The 10000-nt window shown below is 47.4% G+C and overlaps 1 long non-coding RNA gene across 1 annotated transcript; it reads left to right on the forward strand.

The window, feature by feature from the left end:
* The first annotated feature begins 3601 nt into the window (after positions 1 to 3601).
* Positions 3602 to 6998, forward strand: LOC311531355. Its single transcript, XR_014714202.1, has 2 exons — positions 3602 to 3757; positions 6233 to 6998. It is a non-coding gene; the product is annotated as an uncharacterized lncRNA (long non-coding RNA).
* Positions 6999 to 10000: the final 3002 nt, after the last annotated feature.

Raw genomic sequence — 10000 nt, forward strand, 5'->3', positions numbered from 1 at the left:
AGAGTCTTGGGTGGGAATATCTGCTGTTTGTCTGACCAACTGATGCTGTGTGAGCTGGCCTGCTGGCGTGAGGGTTGGCTGGTGCTGTACGGGCATGCACCTGTGCCTGGAAACGTGACCCGAGAAGGTCAGTGGAGCATGGTTTGCTATTGCTTTGCCCAGCCTAGTGTGAAGGCACACCGGGGGCGTCCCCACCACAGCCTGCTGCATTGACTCACAGTGCCATGTTTCTCGTTTTTAACCGAACCCGAACTGATCTTCCCCTGGCTTTGTCCCATTGCCCCAACTCTGCACTCTTGTACCACCTTACATACCTCCTTGCCTCCTTGGTGGTTACACCCCGCACAGCCTGGTCGAGGGTCACAATCTTCGCTCTGGGGCAGGGAGGGCTCTCAGCCTCGGAAAGGAATCTGAATTTCCAACTCCCACCATCACTGGCTACTGAGGCCAGTAGCATCTCCCCGGGGAATGAGTTTCTATCAGCCTTTGGGGGGTGGGAGAGGGAAGAGGGTACATTCCTGCATCCCCATCTTGGCAAGCACAAGAGCTTTGGTAAGGGCTATGGCCTTGCGTACTCTCTTAGGGTTATTTTAATTGTGTTAAATTCAGCATGCACAAACCATTGACATCGGAAACTTCACATTTCAACAGCACTGGCCTGAAGCTGCCTCTCCGTCCATGACCCTGTGGGGTGGAGTGTGGGGCAGGCAAAACATGGCTGTCCATGAGCTACCCGCCACGGGGATTGGAGCAGCCTGGTTAGTGCTAGAAACCAGCTGGAGCCCACACTCTGTCTTCCAACACCCAGCTGGGCAGGCCGGGCTTGGAGTCCGAACCCAGGGCCAGTTCTGAATTTCACTGCTGGTCTCTCCCTTGGCTGGCGACTGGAGCTGCCCATCCCAGTTGGGAGCACAAACCTGGCTGCAGACTGGAGTTTTGCAGTTTCGATCTAGCTTGTGCACACTCGTGTTCACCTGTCATCAGTCGACAGCAGGGACTTGGATAACTGCAGGGACCTATGCAGACGGCACCTACTCTGAGTCCTGGCTGCTTTGCACACGTGTCTCTTGCTCATGCAGACTACTAGGGATGTGGGTGGCCTCGAAGTCTAGCCAGCAAATATATTTCTTCTCAGAGCCAGTAATTTCCCCAGCACCAGCTAGAAAGTCCCCACATGCCCAGCCCTGGGATAGATCCATATTTTACATTCCCAGGGGCCTTTTATCCCTAGGGCAGCACTGGTCTCGTTAAACCCCCAGCATCCTGCTGCAAGCGAGCCTCTCTGGACTGAGCTGTGTCTAAAAGGCACCTCTCCTTTCCCACTCCATTGTGTGACCCCAACAAAGAGTGACCTATGCCCTGAAGGGGGAGCCAGGCTAGGAGCCACTGCAGCTGTTGGCAGAGGAGAGCCAGGGAGGAGAGAAACGGAAGGCCCTGGGATTGGTGACTCAGTCACTGCTGGGCTTGCTGACATTGTGACTGCAGAGGGCTCTGCACTGAGCCCTGTGCCCGTCCCACACCGGCCTCTCCTCCAGTCTCAGCCCCAGCTTTCCCTTTCTCACGAGGTGTTTGATTTCTGCAGCCACTCCGGTGGTGGGAGCACTAGAAGTGCACAGACAGACAGTCATGGACACCTCCCCTTGGCGGCTCTGGTGCATGATGGGGCTATTACGCATGTGACTGAGAACATGCCTATTGTATTGGCCGGCTAAAGTTTTAACTTGAAACACACAGGTAGGAGGGAAGGGCTCCTGCAGCAGCTTCTCTCGTGGGATGTCACGTGGGTCTGGGGTGGCATGTCACAGCTGAGCCAGCCACAGGGCTGGGCGGGGCCACAGAAGGAGCTGCAGAAGCCCCCGTGCGCTAGCAGGGGATCAGCTGGCTTGCCGTGACACTTAAACCTACCCACACTGCAAGTGTGCTGCTGGAGGGGGAAGCCCTGGGATGCCTAGCTTAGTTGGGTACTGTGCAGTCCTGTAGTTTCACTTCCTGTCCTAAACACTGGGGTAGTGTTGCTATGAGCTGTTAAACAGTTGCTGTGTTCCTCCCCAGAAGTGGCTGCATCTTAGCAGATGGCTGCAATATGAACCCTGTGCGTAGCTGGTATGTCAGTTCCCAAAATGGAAATGCTCCCTGGATATTAATTCCTTTCCCTTCGCTCACCCTGTGATTGCTCAGAAAGTGAAAATAGAGTCATGTTAATACTATTTTGGAGAAAAATCTATTTAGCTTTTTCTAAGCAGCATTGCCCTCTGCCAGCAGGGGGACTGTCAGCCCACACCCAGATACCATAGTGAGCGGCACTTCATAACTAGACAGTCAGAGAGAACCCATTCCAAACCAGTGCACTGGTTGGTGATGTTTGCAGGGGGACTGCTGGGTAGCACTGTAATTGGCTGATGAAGCATGGTCTTAGTGTAATGTCTATTATTAATAACATGACTTTGATAATAAAAAGATTAAAATTAAGTTTATGGTTTGCTGACTGCCCTTTCCACACTGTAATCATCTCTCATTCATATTCATGAGCAGCTCATTAGTAACCCCTGCTTACAAGCAGGCTAAACAGACAAACCATTCGGCAGCAGCTATCTCCTTAACTGCTTAACTTGCTCACTGATTACCAACATCAAATTAACTCCAGATCTAATAAGCTTCCCAGTGGCTTCAAACCTCCTTGAAAATTGCTCTGATGTCTCCATGGGGCCCTATTAAAAAAAATCCCTCCCTTGTGAATACTGCGTTTGTTGCATGGGAAGTGTACTGCGCTGGCAGCTTTGGGGCCTGGTGTGCTCGCCTTAATCTCTGTTAGCACTCTGTGTGTGTGTGTGCGCGTGTATTTGTGTATGCACACATGGGTATGCATACATGTGGCTGCACAGGCGTGCGTGTGTGGGTGCCTCAAACCTGAGGGACATCTGGGAAAGCAGTTATTGTTGCATTTGATGTATGGTATGTAGGTATTTTTGTAACCAAGCCACTGTTTTTTGTTTGCTCCTGTAACTAGATCTGGATTTGCAGCTGCTCTGACTCTGGATTTACTCCACTTGTTAGGAGATCAGGAAGTAGGCACATAGCCTCTTGGGGGTGATTTAGCCTGAATGTCAGCAATCACAGAAGGCTGGAGAGCCCTTGTGAGCAAGGCATGTTCTCCTCCCACACTTGGTGCAGCTCCTGAGCCAAAACAAAGGACAATCCAGGAAACTTTTCCCAGTGGTGCAATATTCCACCAAGGAAAGGGGGAGGCATCCCAGCACTTGGGACACTGAACCTAACCACGGCACATTCTTCCTCTCTCAAAAAGCTAATAGGATTTTTCCAGTCGGACTTTCTGTAGGTCTTTGTTCAAAGTCCCTTCTTCTTTCTCCCCACACCCTGCCCTTGCCCATACTGAACCCAGGGCCCAGAAGCTCTGGCTTGCAAAGAATCTTCCCAACGGAGGCTGGTTTTGCTGTGGCTGGAGCCGGCGTGTCTGCAGAGATCCGCCCTGGGCAATAAATCAGCATGTGCCACTGGGCCAAGTCAGATGCATTCAAACAGCCGCGTGCGACTCATTCAAAGGGGCTTTGTTCCACCCCAATTCTCTGAGGTCTCCCGCGACTCCTCTGACCACACAGTCCGGCTCCCTGTTCGTGAGGAAGCTTGCCACACAGACACACGATGGGAGTTAGTGACTGAAGGAGGCCAGAGCTCCCCAAAGTGGACTCCTGCTGCTGCTGTACGGTGGGATTTGAGGAGAACAGAAAGCACCTAACCTGTGAGTTTACAATGGATTTATTTCTGGCCATTGTCCAGTCAAAGGGAAGGGAATAGGTTTGTCAGTGGCTCCTGCCATGTCTGCAGAGAGCTCGGCATCGTCCAGGTCTCCAGGCATATGGCTTTGCTTTCCACACATTAGAACCTTTATATTAACTTAGGTTCCATTTTACCTTTTTGTTTATAGTGTTGTTGTAGCCGTGTCAGTCCCAGGATAATTAGAGAGACAAGATGGGGGAGGTAATATCGTTTATTGGACCAACTTCGGTTGGTGAGAGAGACAAACTTTCAAGCCACAAAGAGCTGTTCTTCCGGTCTGGGAGACACATGCAGAGTGCCACAGGTAAATGCAAGGTGGAACAGATTGTTCACCTACGCCATTAACGCGTATTCTGCGAGACCATTCCAGGTGAAGTGGACCATTAACTGCAGTCATGGTACCAAAAAGATGGGGTGACAGGTTGTTGTGATAAGCCATGAATCCAGTGTCTTTACTAAGACTATGATTTATCGTGTCTAGCAAAGTGATGAATTTAACCTCCCAGGTTCAACCTGTTCTTGAAAGGTGAACACCAATGTCCCCCACAATGATGGCCTCGCTGCCTGCCTCAGAGGTCTACAAGACAATGGACCACACGCAGACCTCCACCCCAAACACATCGCCAAATTAATCCATTTCATCCTCAGCCACAACAACAAACCCTGTATCCAAACCCTGGGAATAGCCATGGGCACATACCTTTCAAGATCCACAGGTTCTACACATGTCTATCACAATATGTGGTGTACCTCGTCCAGTGCACTAAATGATCCAATAACAACTGTATGGGTGAAACCAGACAATCCCTGCGCTCTCGAATGTACTCACACCGGAAAACAATAAAAGACAAAAACACCCTATCACATGTGGGCCAAAGTGATCACTCTACATCTGACGTCTCAGTCCTCATCCTCAAAGGAAACCTGCACAACACCTTCTAAAGACAAGCCTGGGAGCTTAAATTCAGAACTCTGCTAGACACTCAAAAACCTGGACTGAACAGAGACACTGGATTTATTGCAACAACCTGTAACCCACTAACCCCCTCCTTTTGTCCTATGACTGCAGGGTGTTAATGGGCCACACTACCTCGAATGGTCCCTATCAAGATGTGCTAACTACTTATACTAAAAGAAAAGGAGCACCTTAGAGAATAACCAATTTATTTGAGCATAAGCTTTTGTGAGCTACAGCTCACTTCATCGGATGCAACCCTTATGCTAAAGAATCTGTTCCACCTTGCATTTAGGTGTGATCCCGGGAGTACCTTTCCCAGACCTGAGAAGAGCTCTGTGTGGCTCCAAAGCTTGTCTCTCTCACTAACCAAGCTGGTCCAGTAAAAGATATTATCCCATCCACCGTGTCTCTCTAATTTCCTTTTTACTGTAAATTGTTGCTAAAAATTCACCGTGGCCTCCTGAACTTTTATGATGCTTAGAAAGAATCTCATATACTGGCCAGCTCCTCAAACTCCAGTTCCACCCCTGCCTGAAAATTTAACATTCAGTATTATTCAGCCTTAGAAAGGGCCCTTAGACCTTCTCTACCCAGCATGCTTATCCTTTGCTAAATGTTTCCTTAGTTTGACTGTCTGCTAGCTTGAGGCTCGAATAACAAACAAAACAAAACAAAACAAAAAAGAAGAAGAAAGACCTTTTGGTTCTAATTTATTTAGAGGTGGAAAATGTAGTTCCAAAGGCATCATAGAAGGGAATTTTGACCGATGGTTAGGTGGGTATGAACAAAACGAATAGTCAGAAGCCTCTGTTGTTTTAATCACTGGGTGTGGAACTGAATTGAGTACAGGCAGTAAATGCAGCTAGTCTTCCACAAAATGAAGATTAATTATTTGGACTGAACTCTGCTGCCTTTCCCCCCAGTGGATCTTTCCACTACATGCTAGCTAGGGAAAGCACAGAATCTGGTGGAAGCCATTTCTGTGTTTACAGAGCTGGCCTGGTAACAACAAAGCATTTGGAAACTACTTGGCCTGTTCCTGAAGGAAAATTTCATCTCAGTGGTTTGTCTGAGGATTCCCGAAACCGCAAAGAGCTATTCTGAGGTGGTAGATGATCATATATTTCCCTGAGAGTAGGAGTTTGTACAGATAGTTTAGAAGCTTAGGGGTAGTTTGTGCCTTTCCAAGCGAGGCCAGTGGCTTATGATGCTTGTTAGACCTAGGGATCATGTGGCAGATGCTGTGGACGTCTCCAGTGATGGAAATCTGGTCTGGACACAATACATACAACTCAGCCTTCCCCTCACACTTTTGCCCAGGCTGTCTCCAACCCAACATCTCTTTTTAAAATTTATATTTTATGTTTTTAAAGCATAATAATAATAAGGCATACAGAGAAAGAGAGAGAGAGAGAGAGAGAGAATTGATTCTATTGTTACTATGATATAATGAAGATAGGTATCATCTCTTTTTTACAGAGATATATCCTAGGAGTACAGCCGTAACCAGATCAGAAACAACAGAAGGAGTGTGAGATAAGTAATAATAGACCCTATGTGCCATCCTATCACAGTGCTAATCTCCCAGTGAATATTCAGCACACACACCTGTATTTGGAAGTGCCAACAAAAACATAATGAGTTCGGATTCTCTAAGAGGAAATGCGGAATGTTTTGGATTTTGTCACGTGTTTAGGGCCAGAATGACTAGGCAATGCCAAGAGATTGTCCCAAATGGGATTCCATTTAGCTACATTTCCTCCCACAAAATCATGAACTTCTTGGGCCTCCAGACAATCTGATGTTTGCTCATCATCACTAATGCGTCTCCACAGGGCTATTCTCCAAGAGACCAGTAGTAATCAGTGCTTAAAACTCTTACAACATGAAATGGTCACTGCAATAATAAATGTACATGACATCTATTTGTCAAAGGACTGATGTGCTTGTGCCATGTTCATAGTCCTGCACAAGGCTTAGCTTTCCACCTCTTTCTAAAGTTGGGCCCCTTTACCACATGAATACACTCAGATAGCAAGAACTTCCCTCCCCTTCCCATTTCCTCTCTTGATATCTACTGCAGGTCTGTTTTTCAAACACCAACAATTCTCTGTGTATGGTGGCTGGAACTGGTGCATGCACATGATGGCATATTTGTGCTATTTCTATATTAGAGTTGGGAAAATGCTGCAAAACATTCTTTGTGACTTGGTTTGAATTGTTCAATAAACTCTCTTGCACTGTGTTTTCTCCTGTTTTGTGTTCACTTTTTACAGACAAATGAGTTTGCGGGCTGGGATGTTTGTGGAAAGAGCAATTTTTAGGTAACTATTCGAGAGGGTTAATGGAGAAGGAGTGTTGACTTCTCAGTGTTGCTATTGTTCCATGTTGGGTGAGGGACCTCTTATAAAGTTAAGATAAAGTTTCCTCTGCAAATGAGACAGGGTATCAGAGACTGACAGACGGACAGAGAGCAGGCGCAAAAGGCAGTAGCGAATCCCAGACCGCTCAAGATTAAAGCTAATTTGTATGATGGCCTTGGGCAATGCTCAGCTGAAGAAGGAAGTCTCCTTCCTAAGGAGTCACCGATCTCCTGGGAATTTGGGTGTTTACTGGGGTGTTACAAGGACAGTGACATTTCCCTCTGAAAGGCCGATGCCTTCAGGCATCCTGTCAAACTCTCAGGCAACGTCATGGATGTGAAATTCCTGTATGCCGTGTTCTCGGCTGGCTGCATGGCACCGTCTCACTGGGGGAAACCCAGACAACTTCTGGCCAACCCGAGTATCCTCCCGACGAAGGTGCTTTACTGCAGTGCCTCCGTCCAAAGAGACAGGGCTGCTAAATGCATCTGCCACATTAGCTCAGTCCCAGCTTCCCAGCCAGGAGGAGCCCTGACAAGGGGAGCAAAGGGGAGGTTTGGGGGATGAAGATGGCTCAGGACACTAATGATCTCAGTGGTCTGCAGGTGGCTGTCCGGTGACAAGTGTGACATGAGCTGGATGCCTAGTGAACACACGCCACATCTTGGGTGCGTCTGGTGCTCTCCCTTCTGGAGTGTCCCTCAGACCGGCAGGGGGGCTGGGCTCCCCTCCCAGCTCTCCAGTTCAGGGTTGTGGCCCGTTGGCAAGGGACAGTGCGTAGGGGAAGCTTGCTCGGCAGGTGCCCAGCCTCAGCTGATCTGTGGATACCCCACTCCGACCCCCTTCTCCGTTCTGTCTGCCTAGGCCTGGTTGCACTTGTGAGCTGTAGCTCACGGAAGCTTATGCTCAAATAAATTTGTTAGTCTCTAAGGTGCCACAAGTCCTCCTTTTCTTTTTACAGCTGACGGGTGCTGCTTGCTTTGGGCAGGGTTGAATCCATCCCCTGCAGGTTGCCCATGTCGGGAGAGGATCAAGGCCCTTCCTCTTTCTGCCCTGGGCCTCCTTTAGGGGTGTCATAAATATAAAGGGAAGGGTAAACCCCTTTGAAGTCCCTCCTGGCCAGGGGAAAGCTCCTCTCACCTGTAAAGGGTTAAGAAGCTAAAGGTAACCTCGCTGGCACCTGACCAAAATGACCAATGAGGAGACAAGATACTTTCAAAAGCTGGGAGGAGGGAGAGAAACAAAGGGTCTGTGTCTGTCTGTAGTCGTCTTGGCCAGGGACAGAACAGGAATGGAGTCTTAGAACTTTTAGTAAGTAATCTAGCTAGGTATGTGTTAGATTATGATTTCTTTAAATGGCTGAGAAAAGAATTGTGCTGAATAGAATAACTATTTCTGTCTGTGTATCTTCTTTGTAACTTAAGGTTTTGCCTAGAGGGGTTCTCTATGTTTTTGAATCTAATTACCCTGTAAGATATCTACCATCCTGATTTTACAGGGGGGATTTCTTTATTTCTATTTACTTCTATTTTTTATTAAAAGTCTTCTTGTAAAATACTGAATGCTTTTTCATTGTTCTCAGATCCAAGGGTTTGGGTCTGTGGTCACCTATGCAAATTGGTGAGGCTTTTTATCCAACATTTCCCAGGAAAGGGGGGGTGCAAGTGTTGGGAGGATTGTTCATTGTTCTTAAGATCCAAGGGTCTGGATCTGTAGTCACCTAAGCAAATTGGTGAGGCTTTTTACCAAACCTTGTCCAGGAAGTGGGGTGCAAGGTTTTGGGAAGTATTTTGGGGGGAAGGACGCGTCCAAACAGCTCTTCCCCAGTAACCAGTATTAGTTTGGTGGTGGTAGCGGCCAGTCCAAGGTGTAATATTTTGTACCTTGGGGAAGTTTGGACCTAAGCTGGTAAAGATAAGCTTAGGAGGTTTTTCATGCAGGTCCCCACATCTGTACCCTAGAGTTCAGAGTGGGGGAGGAACCGTGACATGGTGGCACAGTGGTGGGATTAACCTGAAATCATTTTGAGATCCAGTTGAGATTTTTTGAACTAGAAATACAGATTTTAAAAAGGAATTTTTAGGAAGTCCAGAAGGCAGCTTTGAAACTGAAAGCAGCTTGGTTTCTCTCTGCTTTGTGGCCAAGCAGAGACAAAAGGGGATTATCTTGTGAATTGCAGGTTTTCTTTGCCTGGAGGCAGGGTACTTAACTCCTGCAGGGAAATTCACAGTCTTCCAACCCAGAGGTTTTTTTTTTTTTCTTTTCTTCCTAAAAGTAAATAGGGGGTGTGTGCTCTACCCATTTGCCTGGAGACAAAAGTGGCAGGGTTTTTTTTTTAGGATTTTGATTTTTTTTTGTTTTACAAGGAGCACAGGTTTGAAAAGAAATTTTTTTTTTCTTTGGGCTGGGTAAGCAGGTTTCCAAGTAGTTGGAGGTTTTTTGCTTTAATTTGGGCCCAGAGCAGAGACAAGGGAATTGTCTTTTTCTGTAGGCTGACAATCACTATCAGAGAATAGGTATTCTATTCCAGCACAGCAAAATTTTACAGCCAAGTTTTGTTTGTTTATTTCTCAACCTCGGGTGTAAAGTTAGTTAAAAACAGAGAGGTTAGAATGGCCAAATCCTCGGCTCGACTACAGCTGGAATTAGCCAAATTTCAGGCTGAGGAAAAACAAAGGGAACATGAAAGACAGATAGAACTCATGCGGCTGGAGAACGAGGTACAGGAGGCTGCCCACAAGAGGGAAATGGAGGCAAGGAAACATGTGGAGGAGATGGAGAGGATAAAGGCCCAGCAGAATATACCAACAAACCCTCGCAATCCTTCTCCAGGTACCACTTCCCATCCCAGAAAGTTCCCCACCTACAAGGCAGGTGATGATAC

The sequence above is a fragment of the Lepidochelys olivacea genome (genome assembly GCF_965140295.1).
Source record: "Lepidochelys olivacea isolate rLepOli2 genome assembly, chromosome: 15".
Classification (NCBI taxonomy): Eukaryota; Metazoa; Chordata; order Testudines; family Cheloniidae; genus Lepidochelys; species Lepidochelys olivacea.